Below are 18,387 nucleotides of genomic sequence, written 5' to 3'. Positions count from 1 at the left end.
ACCTGGTCTGCTGATGCTGTAGCTCTTATAGAAGTCTAAAAGTAAAGAGACAGAAATAAGATGATGCCTCTACTTATTTTCCATTATAATAGGCTGGATTAGCTGTTCAATTAAAACAAATACAAAGCAAGGAAATCCTGCTGAGCATCTTGACCTTTTTTATAAATTGGCACTCATTTCTATGAATTGACCTGTTATTTGCCAGGTCTATTTTAATCAAAAATTCAGGGAGTGAGAGTTTTTCACAAGTGTTTGCCAGAGTCTCCTTGCAATTTAGCAATTGTGACCGGTCATCAAAGCCACATGGTCCTGTAGTCTCCATGGTCCTTACTGCTGGTTCCTGGAGAATCAAAATCTTTAAGGCAAGATTTTAAAGGCAGGGCAATGTGATTTAGCTGTTGGGGTTCATTTCCAGCTGAGAACAAGAACAACCTGTTCCCATGCCAGCGGATTGCAGTGGGCACCAAGCAGAACGACCCTGGCCACAAACTTCACCTCCCAGTATGCTGAATGTCTTTCCTCTACCTAGCCAGATACCTTTTCAGCTAAACAGTATTGACCTATAGGGTGTTGAGCTCAATTTCCACTCCTATTACATGTTTCCTGGCATGTTTATCGTACTTCTAATTAATTATTTCTAATTGCTTGTGTTTTTCTCCCCTGCTTTTGGTGCCTTTGTTTCTTGTTTCTCTCCCAGCCTTGGTAACAAGATGTTGCATCTCTTGAGGCTATGAGGGTAAAAGTCCATTAATAAATAATTAAGTGATGAGGCTCCAGCAGTGTGGAGTCACATCTTGCCATCACATGGCTGTAGTCTCCATGGCGACTCACCGGTGTGGACAGAAGGGATCTCTTTGAGAGAAGGCAAGAAGAGGTTACACAGGGCAAAAATAGGAGAAGTTAAATTATATTTTAAAATATTAAAGGCACGCTTACACTGGCTACTTCCCTAAATAACCTGGAAAGATGGAAATCTATTAGCCCTGTTCTACCAGCATCCCCTCTTTCTGTCTGCCACTGTCCCATGGGGTTTTTTCTGGCCCAGAGCCTCCAGCACTGAGGCTTTCCACTCTACAGATGATCCTATCTCCCAATCAGCATTTTCCCTGTCCCCGTTGCCCCTGTGACCTTGCAGATGCACAGCAATCCTGCTGCTGAACTGTGCAGTCTCCATCCCATGAGGAGGGTGACTGATCTCTGAGAACAGCGAGCACTGAGTAGTTTTTCATGTGTCAACAAGTCAAACCTTAAGGCCTGAATTCCAGAGGCTCCCACTTCTCCACTCCTCTGTGTAGTCCTTGCCTATCACAACAGCATGTCACCTTTCCCTGGAGCTGCCCTGCAACCTGCCTTTCTGCAAAATTCACACCTGCTTCTCATTAGAGCAAGATTTTGAGAAGCTTTTGCTGTGCTTTTCTCCTTTTCTGGCAAGACTTGGAGGCAGTTTCATGTGCTGGCACATGAAGTAGCCCTTCTATTTTTTCCCATCACATAATCCACCTCTAAGTATAGCAAAGACATTTCTTGCCCATTCAAAGCAGTAGTTTTCAAAGGATAAGTGGTTAGCTCAGCAGTTCCAGCATCTGTAAAATGTGTCCTTGTGCAGCAGCGGGATCTGAAACCCCCATAGTCTGTTATCAGCTTTCCATCTGTGTGAGCAGCCACGCTCTCCACAAGCATCCTGATCCATGCATTTCAGCCAACATCATTTTCCCAAACCCCCACCTCTCCAGCAACGTTTCATGGGAACACGAGAAATGTTAAGCTTCCTGTAATGCCAAGGATGTAAATCACACTAATTATCTCCCAGACTTCAGAAACATCCTGGGCTTTCATTTCCTCTGCAAACTTCTGGAGCATTTACATTAACTTTTGGCAGGTAAATTGTAGGGGGCCCAAGCCATCCATCACGTAAAACTGCATTGAAAACACATCAAATTCAGAGTCATGACAGGGAGATAGGTCTCTGCTCTGAAGGAATGGAAGTTTTGGTGTCACAGATCCCTTTTCCTCACAGAAGGACATGATGTTTAAGCCCAGGATCCTCCATTCCACACACTGACCACAATTTGCTGACTGCTCAGTGTCCACAGCCCCACGTGGACACAAGTCTGGTGACAACACTGTCAGCCTGGTGTTACTTTTGGTTTTCTTTAAGCTTCTAGGACAGGATCTGCTTGACAAAAGCTGGTTCTGGCCTTGTAGAACTGAAATCTGCTGCAAATTGGGTCTTGATGAAGGGAACAGCCCCCAGTTCACCTTGGGAATAGGTCTGTTCCATTTGGTTACCACCAGATTTCTGGGAAGGACTGGGAAATAGAAAAATCTTTTCCATCCCACTTCACTGGTCTGTTTCCTCCCCCCCTTTTTTTTGGTGCCAGGTTCTAAAATGGAGGTGAAAGATGGTTTGAGTGAGGTTATCAGAGGGATAAAACAATACTTGAAGCAGCTTCAGACCTGTTTTCATGCTGTTCTCCCCTAGCCACTGCACAGGTTTTCAGAAATTGTTTCCCTGCTCTTTTCACCTTCATGTTCCTCTCCTCTCAACAGACTGAGGCCAGAGCAGAAGAGTAAAGTGGATTAATTTTCTTTTTCTTCACAAATCTGGCATCCTATCTTTGCTTTCACACTTCTTGTTATTCACCATCTCTTGTTATTCACCATCACCAGTAGAAAAAAAAAGGGAAAGTAATCTGAAATTCAGAGCTTGGTAGGTAAAACAAAGAATAATAAAAATAACTGTGACAATTATGCTGATTCTGAGGATAAATGTTTCTCTCTTTTTTTTTTTTTTGGTAGGACTGCCTATGGATTCTAACACTGACTAGGGATTTAAGATCGTTCATCTCTTTTTAAGTGTTGTTGGCAACCTAATTTTGACTCAATATTTCCATGATGCTGAAGGAAAAAGAGAAAAAGAATAATTACAAAACACAAAATAAGCAGAAATGGTTTCAGTGAGGTGTTTTGATCACCCCCGTGAGCCGTTTTCTTGCTGTGTTGTGCGTGACTGAAAATCAGAAAGTGAATCTGCCTATTACCAAATGGGAAGCTGACCAAACTCGTTTCATCAGACTGCAACAAAAACAGCGAACAAGGGAAGAATAAACGTAGGTGATTAGAATTATTTCCATTCTGACAAAGAGACTTCATGAATGATACAGGAAAAGCTTCCTGAAAAAGAAATTAAAAATCCAAATGAAAGCTCTTTGAATGGGGGGAAGTTGAACAGATTCCCACCCGTGGTGTTGTGGGCTACCAGTGAATGAATGACCTTTGGGTCTCCTCCCAGGGAATGGGCTCCATCTCTCCCCTGCACCATAACCTGGGCTCTCTCTATGCTGCTGCTTGCTTTTGGAGTAAATTTCAACCCTGCACAAGGAGCTGAATAAACAAATTACTGCCTGTGCATGTGTGTTCATTAGAAAAGAAAAAAAACACACTGATTACTTGGCAGCCTGATATTTCATAATATCACAAAGGGTTTTGAGAGATGAACAGCTAAAGCAAACCCTCCATGAAAACCAATATCTCCACCTGTGGGAAATGCAAAGATACCAGGCAATTGTGACTAAAAATGCAATTACTACAAGAGAAAAAGATTCACTTTCCTTCATATGCATGAAAATTATGAAAAGATGTTTTCGTCCTAAGCAAAGAAGGCCTGAAGCTGGGTTTTATTCTGCATTTAGAACCAATAATAATGTTTCACCTATTATACATCTTCCTGAAGAAAATTTATTCTTCTTCATCTCACCTAGAAGGTTCTCCACTTCTAGTCAATTATTTAAACAGATGCAAAGAAACAAGGTAGAGAAAGTAAATATTTGACTTTAAGCCTTTATAAATCCTGTTTTCTTTTTTTTTCTCTTTGCCTTTCAAGATCAAATTTCTGCTGCAACCTGAGTGTGTACAAGAAAGTCTTCCTAGATTTTTAGAAAAAAATATTCTATGTTTTAACCACTAGCAAAATTTAAGAGAAGTACAAGACCATCCAATGCAGAAGGAAGGAAGACCCATCCTGCACATTGTGGGGTGGTAGGTGCTGGTAAAACCCTACATAAAGCTTAGCAAAACTCCTCTCTCACACTGCATTTGTGATTTCATCCCTTGACCTGGCTGCTGATTGATCTTACTTTAGGTAGAGAAGCTCAGCCTCCTCTCAGAGGGTCAATTTTCTGATTTTCCAAATCAATGACCAAAATCTCACATGCAGGACCCCCCACACATGGGGTAAGGAGAGCTTTAGGAGTGATGTGCACTGATTGCTGCTCTGCTGGGTTCCTCTGCTGCAGGGTGAGGGGCTGCCCCTGAAAAAGAAGCCACAGAAGGTAAATTTGCTCGTGGTCCACAAGCAGCTGAAGAGCCACAGTGTGGCTGTGGTCACTTTAGCCACCCACTCACTCCTGTGTTTTACCCTTCCCCCTTCAGCCTTTCACTGGTGGCTCCAAACCCTTGGACTGCATTTAGGATCATTGGCAGCAAATCTAAATTCACCTCTGCTTCACCCAATCTCCTTTCTCACCCAGCCTTCAGAACTGCAGAGGTACTACTTTCTTGGGAAAGAAGCCCAGAGGTGATCCAAAGGAGCAGGGGGAGGAGGAGTCACATTTCAGGATTATTTACTAATTTTGGATTGGTGATTATGGAAATCATGAATATAAATCCTAAAATCTCTGCAGGTAGATTCGCTGCACCATACACATTTCCAGTGGTTTAGAAAGAAATTTCATGGGAATGAGGAGCCATATCCATGACCCTCGTTCTCACATGGAAGTCTGGAGGCTCTCTTGCATTATCTTTTTGCTGCATTTCCTCCAAATTCAACAGTCTGCCCTCCAAACCCAGCATGCTGGCCTGTCTGCAGGCCAATGGACAGTATGGACTTCCTGTGACTGTCCCATGAGTGGGGTCAGCTAAGGAACATCTTCTTAAGGTCAAGTGGGTAGAGGAGATGATTTGGCAGAGGGGACACGGACTCGGTGCAGCACAGACATTGTCATGGAGAGCATTGCTCCCTCACAAGAGAGACAGAGAGTGCTTCAGCACTCCTGAAAAGCCTCTTTGTTAAGAAGAAAATGGTTTAAGGATGGAGAGTGTTGCTCAAATCTGTCACTGAAACAAATAGAGAGAATGAAACTTTTGAAAATTTTGTCAGTTCTTCCACTTGGGGTTTTCAGTGTAAGGCTGAGCTCCACCAGAGGTGAGATGCAATGCCAGTGTGTGAATGGTCCAGTGGCTGGGATCAGCTCCCCAAAGCTTCCTCAGGATGTTTCAGGGTCAGCAACAACCACAGCAAAGAGGACAGTGAGATCAGATGAATTAAAAGAAGAATTTCCAGCCTACTTTTCAGGTATTGTATTAGCTTGGGCAGTAGGTACAGCTCAGCAAAACCCCATGACCACACCTCTGGTGGGTTGTGAATATCAGATTATCATCATTTTACAGCAGCTACAAATCATGGCTGTGCCACTGCATCTAGTGGGAAAACACAGCTGCTTTCTGAGCAAATAACAGCCCATTGATAGGCAGCCCTCTGACTCAGGAGAGGTTTGACAGTGTATAAAGCCTTTCAGCAAGGAAACTGCTGTAAATCTTTCCCAGGCAGGCTAAAGTATCTGAAGAAATGCTTACACCTCACTGATCACCGAACCTCAGATTTGTGATAAGGCAGAAATCACTGCTGTCTGATCCACTAACCTGTGAGATATGAATCAGAGTGTCTATGCCCTGTCCAGAGTCGACAAGATGTATCAACATAACAAAAAACATCATCGGTCTGACACCTCTGTTGTCAGCCTGAGGAGGGAAAAAAAAATGTGGTGAAGTCCAGGCTCCAGAGCAAAGATGGGCATTGGTGGCAAGGTAAGGAAACCCTTGCTAGTGATACCCGACAGAACTGGAGATCTTTCCTGACAATGCTGAAAGACAATTACATACTTAGCTGATTTTAGTACATCATCCCCATCAGAGGAGTGCTTTGCACAAAATCAGTCACTCTGTTTCTGCCTTTACCACCATCAGCCCCAGCTGGTGAGGTTGTAAAGCTTGAAGAAGACACATAATAAAAGTTACAAAACACCCTCCCCAGGATAATATCTTTAAATATACAGCAGCTTTAATTTCACCTTTCACATCTGAGACAGTGCATGCAACTACACAAAGCAAACTCAGCCCTTTCTGGTGTGTTTTGAGGGAAATTTTTGTCCACACTTAAACATATTGCACCGTACCGTGTTTCCCCGGGGCCCCTGGTGTTGTTACTGCCCTGACAGACACTGTCACCTCCCAAGTGACAGCTGTTCTAACCTCATGCACACTGACACAGAAACACCTCTAAGAAAAGGCTTTATCTCAGAGGTGCTGCACATTCACACATGCACACAGACACACAAAATTATATCAGCCATTTAAGTAATCTTTGCCCAGCTGTCTTTTAAAATGCCTATTTTGTCTTTCTGTAACCAAGGGCTTTAATATTCAAATGTTCACGAGAACCTGCTTTATTAGAATTAGGGCTTGGGGAAATGGTTTCAAAAAGGAGCAACGAATATTACCCAACCATTTAAAAGATGCTAATTAATGGAGTTCTGAAGCCCAGGGAGGCCATTTGAGGGAGCAGAGATTCTTCTAATAGACAGATTTGTAACTTAGCGCTTCAAGTGGCAGAGGCGGAAAGAAGAAACGAGTGAAATAAAATGCAAGTAGGTTAAGAAGAACAATCCTCCAGGTATTATGACGACTCCAGAGTTTAGTTCTGTGCCAGCGATTTCAGTTGTCTGCCCATGAGCTCTATGCATGAAGATTTTTTTCCTGGCCCTGACACAAAACAGAGTTTGTGCCTCTTCCCTGCTGGATCTGCGTCGTGCTGGGAACAAGTGAGCGAGCGTAACCCACATGATGCGAGCCACGGCTGCCAGCTGAGCCTGTGCTGCAGGAGTCACTGAGGGATGCATTTCGAGATAAATCTAATCTTGAGGTAGATGGGCATGTTCACACACAAGTGCACAAGGAAAGGGTTTTCTACTGGGAGAGCAGAGAGACACCGGAATGGTCAGAGTTTTCTATGTAGCCTCTTTTATGATTATTTCACCTGAGTGTGTAAAATCAGGAGCATCTCAGCAGAACCCCACTTTCACCCTCCCCTAGATGCTGACAATTGCTTCTCTCAGAAGAATAAGTCTGAGAATAGGTACTAATATCCTAATTTTTTCTGTGTCCTGCTCCCCACTCCCTTCTTGTTCTTCTCTCTTGGGCGCAGATATAACCCTGGGTCAAGAACTGAAAATACTCCATGGACTAGAGGAACAGATTATTTTGGTGTGCCTTGTATATACATATCTATTCCAGTTCCATTGTAGAAAAGACATCTCTGTGGTCTGACATTGATTTGTAGCTGGATCTTCTTCACTGATGCAGTTCTTGTCAGGTCACTTACTGTAAAAGAGCCAGGGTGGACTGGTGATTTGAATCCTATGATCCAAGAAGGAAACTAAAAGGCAAGGGACAGATGCTGAGAAAAACCTCCTCTCCAGCCTACCACAGCATGCAGGTGTCTGGGGAGGAAGGAGCACTGCATCCCAGAAGCACAACTGCCCTCCACAGCTGTTGCTGAACAGGATGAAGAAGAACTTTCTGGCCCTGTTTTGTTTGAATTCTTCTGTATTTAATCCACCCCTAGCACATCAAAGCTCCAAGTCAGGCCTATTCAGCATGTAGATGAGGGAAGTTACCTGTATTTAGTTTCTTCCAGATGGGAGCTCTGTCCTTGTCCTCATTATCTACTTATTCTCTCCCATTATCCTGCTTTTGAGCAGAGCCACTGAAACAGGTGGCTTTCCAGGTACACAATAAATAAAACCTTCCTTGTCACTTCCTGTACTCACCCAATGCTCAGGTTCTCTTCTCACCTGGCTTAGCCCTCCAAGGTGACACTAATCCCACTGTATTTCCACTGTACATTACAATTTCTGCAATGAGACTGTAGGCAGACATCCTGCCCTGTCTACAGGAAGACTCCAGCCTCTGATATCCAACCCAAATTTTTGGAGAAAATTAGGGCAACAGCAACCAACGCAGAGAATCTAGTCAAAGTCTAGTGGAAGGTGTCCCTGTGCATGGCAGAGGGGTTAGAACAAGGTGATGTTTAAGGGACCCCTCCCACCCAATCATTCCAATTCCATGAATCTATAGCAATGCACCAGTGGAGCTCAGATGGGCTCATTCCTCTCAGCTGAGACTGTCGCTGCCCTAAGGAACTCATTTGTAATTGATTTTCCATTCTCAAGCTCTCATGTTCTCTCTTTTTAATCTCCAAACCAAATACTGCTGGTTCAAAGTATGTTCCCTACATTTTCCTGGGTGTTCTTTGGAAGCCTCCAGAGTGCCATTTGCTGGGAAGGACACCCCAAACAAGTGCAGGGCAAAGGCCATTTAAGTCTGTAATAATCCTTTAATGTTTGTGAAGAGGCTGAAGTCTGGACATTTCGATTGTGCAGCTGAGGCCTCTTTCTGTAAGGGGACCTTGTTTCAGTTGTCCTGTGTCTGGATTAAGGTTTAGACTCTTGACCTCACTTTGAACACGAGTCTGTCCTGTGGCGTGTTGCATCCTTGTGCTGGTGGAACCGAGGCAGCAGATCCCACCTTAGGTCAGTGCAATCTGCATTCCATGAATCTGCACAGGGGGTGGTGAGCCACGGCTGCCTTCCCCTGACAAACCTTGTCTAGAGAATCCCTTCTGGCTGATGGAGTGAAAGCTTAAGAGATTTGAAGCAAGATCTGAGGTTTTGGATCAAACACCGGGTCACGGAGGCTTAATGTGTTCTTGCACATCAGCAGAGCGAAGGTACCTGTCCGTACAGATGCTCTTTGCCTGGAGCTAATGCAAAATAATATGATGTAGCTTCACTTTGTTTCACTGTCAGCGAAGTTAAATTGCATTATTATATCTTTGTCACCAGCCAAGAACTGTGCCCAGACTGCTACCTCAGCTCTTCTGATGTTTGGTAACTTGTTAAGTCACTCTCGCTTGATCATATGTCAGAGCTTGGAGTCCTTCACAGCTGTCACAAAGTCCTTGGGAGCCCTGGTTTTGTTACTCTGGGATATATTCTTATTTACAAGGACTTATGGCTGTATATAGCACAGATATTTTACCCAGATTTCTTTTTTTTACATGGGGTGTGACAGATTGGATGCTTTTTATCGATCAGGAAAACCATCTCCCAAGAGAACAGCACTTTCTGACTCAAGCCCTTTCAAGTCCTTTAATGAGAATTAAAAATAAAAAAAAAAAATAAATAAAAGAACTGAAAATGGTTCTTAAAGAAGAAAGAGATTCTGTCAAATATCTGATATCTGCAAGGCTATAAATAAGAGAAATACTTTTTAAGTTCGTAGAACTTCACTGTTTTCAGAGAGCCATTGGGAGGAACAGCATGAAAGAAATGGAGTCTGTTTCTCCAGCAGTATATAGATTGACCCTCCTAAATGAAGACAGTTGGCAAGAATGATATGATCTGAGACAGAAAAGCAGCAGAAATTCAGAGTTTATATAAATGTATCTATTTAATTTATGTCTCAACTCCAGCAGCCTGCCATAAAGAAAATGAAATGCAAGCTGGAAACACAGGCTTGTTCTAATAGATGCAGGGGGAAGAATAAAGCTAACAAATATATTTGTTTCCCTAGTAATCCCTCTTCATTATAGGGCATAGCTGTTTTGCTTAATGGTCATAAATGAATCCAATATGAACTCAAACAAAAGGAGGTTTCTTTTCTGTTTGTAGATTAAATCATTTGTAAAAATATTTCAAGTGCATTCAGCATCAGAGAAGTCAAATAAAGCCTCTGATTCACACAAGCAAAAATTTACCATAGCTAGTGTCTTTCTATGACAAGTGGCAAGAGGTAATTTTTCCCTGGAGCCAACTTCCATTGGATCAGTGTTGTTCTAGTCTATAGCAGAGAGAGTTTGTGTTTGAATCTGTGTACCAGCACGCATAATAATGAATCACACCCTACATTGATTTAGTAAACCAATAGGTTTTATTAACTCAACAATGAGATTAAAATGGATTAAAACAGGAGAGGGGCTCTATCATTGCTCTAGTAATTTACCCCAATCCTACAGCAAGTGCAATTCACTTTGGTTTTAATACCTGATTAGACTCCTCTCAGTACTGCCAAAATGTTTTCTCCAGGGAAAAAAGTGCAGCAGATATAGGTGAATCCTATACCCACATGTAACTACAGAGAGGGCAAGCAAACAAGCCAACTTTAATCAGAGTTTGGACCTTTCAGTGTTATCCCAGACAAAGAAGTCAATGATTTCTCTTGGCAGGGAGTTCTGCAGCCTCCTGTGCTAAAACACACAGAAAAGCACATAGAGAGCACCAGTCCTGTGAGGGAGCTGGGGGTGTTTATTCTGGAGAAAAGGAAGCTCAGGGGGGACCTTATCCCTCTTAACTACTCCCTGACAGGAATTTGCAGCCAGGTGGGGGCCGAGGTCTCCTGGCCAGTGACAGGATGAGAGGAAATGCCCTGCTGTGCCTGCCCTGCCCTCCTCACCCCCTGTCTAGCACCCACAGCCCGGCAGGTTCCTGGGCCACGAGGTGGCTTTGGAGTGGAAGCTCTGGCAGTGCCCTGGTGCTGAGCAGCAGCCTGGAGCTGTAAGATCTGCCTGAGAACAAGGAAAAATAGGTCAAGGCGAGCTGTGTTGCTCCTGGTACCAGAGCAGGCGGTTTCAGAGCCGTCAGTACTTCTCCACTCCATTATCTCCAGCTGAGATTCACGCCCGTTCCATCAGTTTCAGCACATTCAGGGTTCGGCACCACCCTTCTGCAGGATTACTTTGGCAGTGCCCTGGTGCAAACCAGTGGTTTTCAACCCCTGAGGATGCCTCTGGACCTGGAGGCTGTTTCTAATGGCTCTGCAGTGGGAAGCCATAAATCTTGCAAAAGGGTAAAGCTTTTCTCAGTGGGCTTAAGCTTGCTGGACAAGGCTTACATGGGGAAAGCAAGTAGGTTTTAGGGGTCGACAAATTGGAAAAGGTTAAAAAACACTTGCACATAACTTCTCCTGGAGTCTAGGGAGAGTATAGGAGAGCCTCCTGTTTTGCCTGGCCTAACCATCGACCCAAATGCTCTTTGGACTCCAAATGGATCTTTAGGGAAATTCCTGTCAGAGCCCTGGTGGCTCTGAGCCCAGCCCGGTAAAAGCCAGTTTTGGAGGGATTGGCCTATAGGGTATGGAAGCATAGAAGACAGGGCTGGAGAAGAGCCCAAGGAAATATCTAGTCCTCCTCCTGAGCCAGGAAAACTAACATAATGAGTATTTAATTGCTTTAGTATGGGCTTTTTGTATAAATTTTGTGTAATCATCGAGTTATGCTGTACATATGCAATAAAATTAGGCAAATATGCAATGTTTTTTCACAGATAAAGATAAAATAAATCTAGCTCTCCCTTCCTGAGTTAATCCACCATGAACAACTCGATCAATAACCATCCTTTTAAGCCATCATCCACCCACCTCACTCCTTCCCACTTTCTCCTGTTTTCTGGGAGCAGTTTGATTTAAATTGCCAATAACTATCCTCACGACCGCTGTAATTATGACATTCATTATGATTGCTATTTGTTATTAGATCAGTAAAGGAAATACTTTCTCTCTCTGTGGGAATTTGCAAGATTTTGTAATCATTTTCCCTATTCTGCATTTATCTGTGTTTGTGAAACAATAGTCTAGAAAAAAGTACAGATCAGATCAATGCACAGTTCATTTAGACAACTTGATAATATTCCATTTAGATGATGGTGAGATTTCTGAAATAAAAAAAAAAAAAAAAAATTAATTTAGTTGTTGAAAATGAGGAAACAGGATCTTTTTGCCATTAAAAAAAAATAAGGTTTCTTCAAATGAAGAAATTCATTTAAACCAAGTTCTCCTGCAAACAGCTTTTTTTGACCTACATTCACCAAGAGAAAAAAAAACATTTAATCTGGAAACTGTCAGCTTGCCATTTACTATCAAAAGTTTATATGAAACATACAAAGTTGCATAAAAAGTTACTGCTGTTGATGGTGTTCTCAAAAAGAAAAACAGAATGGCCTAAAGGAGTTAAGCACAGTCAGGGATTTCAAGTTTGAAACTTCTTAGATATTTTTGATACCACCTTAGCCTCCAGGTCACACAGAAATGACCTCTAATTCTGCAGCTCTAAGAGAGCTTTGAAGAGCTCTCAGAATTTAATTGCAGGATATACAAGTTTGGGCTTTATACAGTTATTATATAATCACCAAACCCTTATCCATCCTTTTAACTTTGAATGTATTTATTTAGAATAAATCTGATGCTATTACCTTCACCCAGTTTTGACAGTTGTAGTCAAGTGCTGTTCATCTCAGATATTCCAAATCCAGCCTCTCAAGCATAGGCAGCTGATACAGACTCGACTCGTCACGGACTTCAGTCTGTGAACTTGGCAACTGCATGAGCAAGTGACTCATGCCCCAGTCGTGTTTGTCTGTTATCTCAGACACATTTGTCTGGAGAAGAGCTGTGGAAATAATTGGGTTTGGGGGGGTAGTGACAATTCTCATTGCATAAGGATACTATAAATCACATTCAAACCTGATGCCAGCTTCCTTTACCATCCTGCCTTAAAAAGGTTACATCTAAAGAGGTTTTCTTCTCATTTCTGGCATCTTGAACTTCTCTGACCCTTTGTCGTTGTCTCTTTGCCCTAAACCTTGGGGCATGTAAAGTCTTTATCTATTAACTATCGTTCCTGGACTGTGCTGTATTTCCCTGGTCTGGCTCCAGCCAGATGATTTTGTCTGTACAAAGCAGTGATGCTGAGGCTCAGTAGCTCCTTACTGTGAGTCTCAGCAACATCAGCAGCTCTGGGAGGAGAACCTACAGACCACCTGCTTAACCACTGAGGGATTTGGTGATGGTTTCAGCAGCAGCTCCAAGGGGCAGCATAAAGTCCATTGTCCTGAAGAGCATTTGCGAGCTGTGGAGATTTATGGATGCCTGGGGAAAGTTCCTGCCTTTGTGAAAAAGGGGTGATCCATTAAACTAGGCAGAGGGAGAAGGTGGTGATCAGCTAATATGTTCTGCTGGAGGCACTGGGGACAGTGGCTTTACTGTCACTATGACTTGACTTTATGGCTCTGGCATGTAATGGAGCTGGGCAGAGTGCAGGAGCTCCATGTGGCTGTGTGAGAAATCCAGTGCACAAAGGATACATCATGGAGTGGTTTGGGTTCAAAGGGAACTCAAAGATCATCTTGTTCCAACCCACCACCATGAGCAGGGACACCTCCCACTAGATCAGGTCACTTAGGGCCCCATCCAACATGGCCTTGGAATACTTCCAGGAATGAGACATCTTTTCTGATAAAGGAAGGAGTGGGGCTGAAATTAGTATAATGCAAGGAAAAGCTGTATATCAAAGGGAGAAAAAAGTAAGCTCATAAAATATGGTTCCCAAAGAAATGATGTAATCTGAGTAAAGAAAAATGACATGAGACTCCAGCCTGACCATTTCCTTTCCCTGGTACTCTGCTGCCATATTAACATGGGGATTCAACACAGCCACTGCAGGAACATTTGCCTCCGGTGAAGAACAGCAATTGCAGTATTTCCAATGCACCATCCATTTCTTCTTAAGCTATCTGAGTTGTCCTCTCTTAAATAAAAAGGGTCAATCATATAAAGAGGTCTTTAACCCTGCTCCAAGCAGAAGAAAGGAAGGGGAATATTTCTGAACATACACGCAAAGTTTGTGGGAACAGCCCGGAGAAAATCGTTCCAACAAATGCCTGGTTCATAGCTAGGTTCTCCAGATGGCATCAATATATCATGAAGAGTCAAAGAGAGCCTTTCTGAATACAAATTGCTATTCACATTTTACCTAATTTATGCAAATTAGCTCATTCAGTCTTCTACCTAATCCTCCCTGGAGTTCCTCCAAGGTTTGAAAGGAAAGATACTCCGCTTGCAAAATATGTATAATCCATATTAATTGCTTCTGATGGAGATGAGTGGGATGGACAGCTATTCCAGCAGTTAATATTTTAATCACTTCAGCCCAGCAGTAGCCCTGCCTCAGGTGAATAGCCCCTGACTCTGTCCACATTGCTGACATAAACTATAAATGGCTGCATACTGGGAGGCTCCCAGTGGGGACTGGCAGGAAAGCAGATTTTGGGAGGAACTGATCAGTACTGAGCTGTTGAGGACAGAGCTGGTGTGTGGACAGATCCGATAGGCAGCAGACCAAAATATTTTGGCTACCCAAGCTGGGAAGAGGACTGCAGGAGAGGGATGAGGCTTAGTGATGGAGCCACGTGAATTCCCCTGGGGATGCTGGGTTTTGTGTACAGATGCACTGGCAGAGCTGTGAGGTGGGTCATACTGAAACAAGATGAGAAGTGCTGAAATGCAGCTTCTCACCCCTCTGAGGAAGGTGGAGATGCAGGGATGGAAGAAGAGAATGGAAAGGGTCAGCACCTCTATTAGTCTAGGCCAGAGGAGTGGGAATACTCTGTGATCCATCTGGTCAATGGATATCAACACATCCTGAGTCCAGCCAGCACCTTGCCCCACTCTGTCCTGAAGAGGAGAAGAGGATTTGTAGAGGAATGAATGGAAAAAGCAGAAGAGGATTGAGTTGGGAAGTCTCAAAATTATCTCGTTATTAAGAAGCAATTAAAATATGTTCGAGCATATTGACTTCGGTCTGTCCTTGCTCTAATGTTTTTGTGTTATCTGGAATATCTGTTCTTTAACCACATACTTGTGCTTATGGATTTCTTATCCCTGTCCTTTGTGTCTGGAGGGCTGTGATCAGATACTGAGATAAAATAGTAAGACTAATTCTGAAATCAATGAATTAGAGATTTAATGCATTGACATTTCATGGCTTATCTGTGTAGAAAGGCGAGATGGATATGCAAGCAGTGAAATGCTCTGTGCCACTTGCAGCACTGCCAGACCTCAGGACTCGCTCACATGATGGGTTTTGTCAGAATCAACTGAGGGCACATGGCAACCTGTGACACCTGTACTGAAACCCACCCAAATCCCCATGGCTGAAGCAGATTCCAGGTGCAACAGGTGAGAATTGGGTCTGGTTTAGGTGTACTTTATTGATATTGCCTAAGCCTGTAACATGCTTGGCCCAAGGGTGGACCTGCATCTAATTACACAATCTTTTTGCATTATCTGCTTTCCAGACCCTGGAAAGGCACTGAGAGATGTTTTTCAGCAGGTATTTTTTTTTCCTGCAGCACTGTCAGTATCAAGTCTCCTTCTGCCAGTCAGGAAAACTTGCCTCTGAAGCATTTTGAATTGGCATTTCAAATACATTTTTTTTTGTGTCAGGTCTGCAGGAAAAGACTGAAGAAATTGATTGGTGACTTTCAAGAAATACATACTTTTTATTCTTCTGTAGGGAAGACATGGGATTTTTTGACAATGCCTAGGGACAGGTATATCACTGCACTGCACTGCACAGCTGTTATTTATGTAACATGATTGATGCTGTCTGCTACGTTTCAGCAGGGATCCATAAGATTACAAAGTGCAAGCAGGTGGGAAGAACCTTCTTTGCCCTCCAACTACACCTAATAGTGGTGAGGGTTTTAATGTAAATAATAGTAGAGCAGAATGCATTAAAGTAATTTACAGGTTATATCACCTGAAATGGAGCTTTGAACAAAATAGGTTGATCACTTTGATGCTAAAAGTGGCTATAAATATGTAATTTATATAAAAATGCAGCAAGTTGTGTTTGCTTGTTTTCAGCAAGGTGATTACTTATGGGCGTCCAGGGACAGATCTCACACTTCTCAGCAAAAGCAACTTCCCATTTCAGGTGCCTACAGGAGCTCAGAAAACCCTTCATGAGCTGAGCTTGGTCAATCAGAGCAAGCCCTGCTCTCATCCTGCTTGGAGAGCACACCTCACAAAATCGGCTTTAAGGGGACTTAGAGAGGAGCCTTGGATGGAAGATGCTTAAATGGAGCTTCATCAATTGCTAAACTGATTTACTCAAATCAATACAACTTTTGACCACTGCCAAGCCACACTGCTTTAAAGCTGAGGATGCTTCCACAAAATGGCTCTCAGCACCTCCCCTTCCAGGGCTCAGGACTCTGTCCAACAAATCACTTAAGCTCGGGCTTAACTTTAAGTACATGAATACCTCATTAACATCAAGGAGACTACGTTAACTAAAGAATGTGTGTGTAAAGTGCTTTGCTGGATTGGGGCCGTGGATGCTGCAGTCATCGTTGCTAGGTAGAAAAATAAGCCAGACAAGGAGTTTCAGCAAGTATGATCTGGAGAATTACTCAACAACAGAAAACTGTGAGAGCAGGAAGATGATTGACTGATTACTTTTCCGATTCATAGGAACCCATGGGAGCATCTAAATCAACTCCCTTTGAATCCTGCAGGGTGACTTCAGTCCAGTGATTAGAGTTGAGTGAAATGCTTTGATTGAGAATAAATTAATTGAAAAGTAGTGTTTTGGCTAAATGGAAAACTTTTCCTGACCTATTTTGATTTTTTCTAATTTTCCATTTCCAGAGAAAAATCCCAAATGGAATTGTTTAAGCTTTATGGATTTTTTTAGTCTAATGTGTGCATTTTTTTTTTTTTGTGGGAAAAGTATCTTGCTTAAATGAAAACATTGTGGCAAAAAAATCCAGAGAAGAACACATGCTTTCATTTTTAGAAGTGTCCCACTAGGAAAAAATATATCTAAAAACATGGGTTTTAACTGAAAGATTTGTGCGGGTTTTTCTCTTGAGGAATTAAATGACATTAAAAAAACACTTCATTTTAAATGTGCCAAGTTTTCATCAAGAAAAAAACCTAGAAATTAAGTGAAATGAAGGACAAAGTGCCTCTGTTCTACTTCTAAACAAAACAAACTTTTTTATTCCCCAATATCTCTCAATAACTCGCAGTTATGTAAAGCCATTGAACTGGGAACTCACCTTCAAAGAACAGCAAGGAGACAACAATTTACAATGAAGGGTTTCTTCCCATCCCATATCCAAAGGGAGTTTTTTTCACAGATTCAAATAGCTTTATGATCAAACATCTTTTTTTTTTTTTTTTAAGAAATCACAGGACAACCAGTTCCTATTACCAGGACATATTTTATGCTACAAAGGAATAAGAAGATAACACATAAGCTAACATCACTGCAAGCGTATCTTAGGGAGACTCTTTTCAAGCAATATTTCCCCATAAATCCCATGAACCAAAGAACAGTCTTACCCCACAGTGTTCCTGTTCTAAGAGGAACTGTAGTAGCATTCCTCTCACTTGCCATGTGCCTGCATTTCTGTCAGAGATCACAGCTCATGGAGACACCCTCATTTCCTAGCATGGAAAGCACCAAAGCCAATGATGGGGCTCATCTTTGCCCCAGTGGACTCCTCCCAGCTCCAAGTACCCCAGCACTAACCAACCTGCTCATTATTTAATCATATTGATTTTTAATGAGTATAATTGATTGTGGTTGTCTCAGAGGCTGTGCTGACAGCTTCTTCTCAGAGGCTTGATTGTGTGGTAGAGTGGGAGGGCACATAAGGGGTTAATGAAAGGCCACACAAGTTAATGGAAAACCAAAGGGAGACCTAGAATGAATACCTATGGAAGAAGCCAAGGAGGAATAAAGGCAAACAATTTATTTGACTTGAAACAGGTTATAAAAGACAATAATTGTTTTAAATAGAAAGCTGTTGAATTATAATTGGAAGTAATTGAAACTCACTGAAATATTGAATAAAACATTAGATAATTTAAATGGTGTTATCTTTACAATTATCATTGGAAATAATTGCAGTGAAGCCCATGAACTGTTGTGAGAGGAGCAGAGTCACCCGGGGCACCCTGTTTTCCACAGGCATTATGCAGGGTGTTTGATGGGGAGGTATTTATAAATAGGTGCCTGCATTTGTTTCTGATCTGGCATTTCACAAGTGATTGCCTGTCCCACGACAGGTGAGAAGGCAGGTGAGCAAGAAGGAGGCATCTGCTATTTTCAGAGCAATTGCTTTAAAAAACAGGCAAGAACATGCCTCTCCCTGGAAGACTTCCTGCCTTGCTTATTGGATTTGGAGGTTAAAGACACATTTCATGGCTGTGCGTTTTCATTCTGAACTGTTTTCCCAGAATATTTTCAAGAAAACTGTGCATTGTCCTTTTTCAACTAGGAAAGCTACTTGAAAACAAGGAGTGCTTTTCAGCAAAAAAAAATAAGTGTTCATTCATCACAGCACTCAAAGGTTGTCTCATCTACATATGTAGCTATTTTTAGTTTGGTGTCTAAAGATGTAACTGCCTTAACTTCAAATACTT

At 42.4% G+C, this 18,387-nt stretch overlaps 1 long non-coding RNA gene across 1 annotated transcript; it reads right to left on the bottom strand.

The window, feature by feature from the left end:
• Positions 1-9,746: 9,746 nt before the first annotated feature.
• LOC138116494 (uncharacterized) lies at positions 9,747-17,389 on the bottom strand. The gene is made up of 4 exons (XR_011154174.1): positions 17,302-17,389; positions 17,016-17,186; positions 12,363-12,559; positions 9,747-11,825 (listed from the first exon to the last, which is right to left on the bottom strand). It is a non-coding gene; the product is annotated as an uncharacterized lncRNA (long non-coding RNA).
• Positions 17,390-18,387: the final 998 nt, after the last annotated feature.

The sequence above is a fragment of the Aphelocoma coerulescens genome, chromosome 10 (assembly GCF_041296385.1).
Source record: "Aphelocoma coerulescens isolate FSJ_1873_10779 chromosome 10, UR_Acoe_1.0, whole genome shotgun sequence".
Lineage (NCBI taxonomy): Eukaryota > Metazoa > Chordata > Aves > Passeriformes > Corvidae > Aphelocoma > Aphelocoma coerulescens.
The sequence above is the reverse complement of the archived record's forward strand: the minus strand, read 5'-3'. Positions and strand labels throughout refer to the sequence as shown.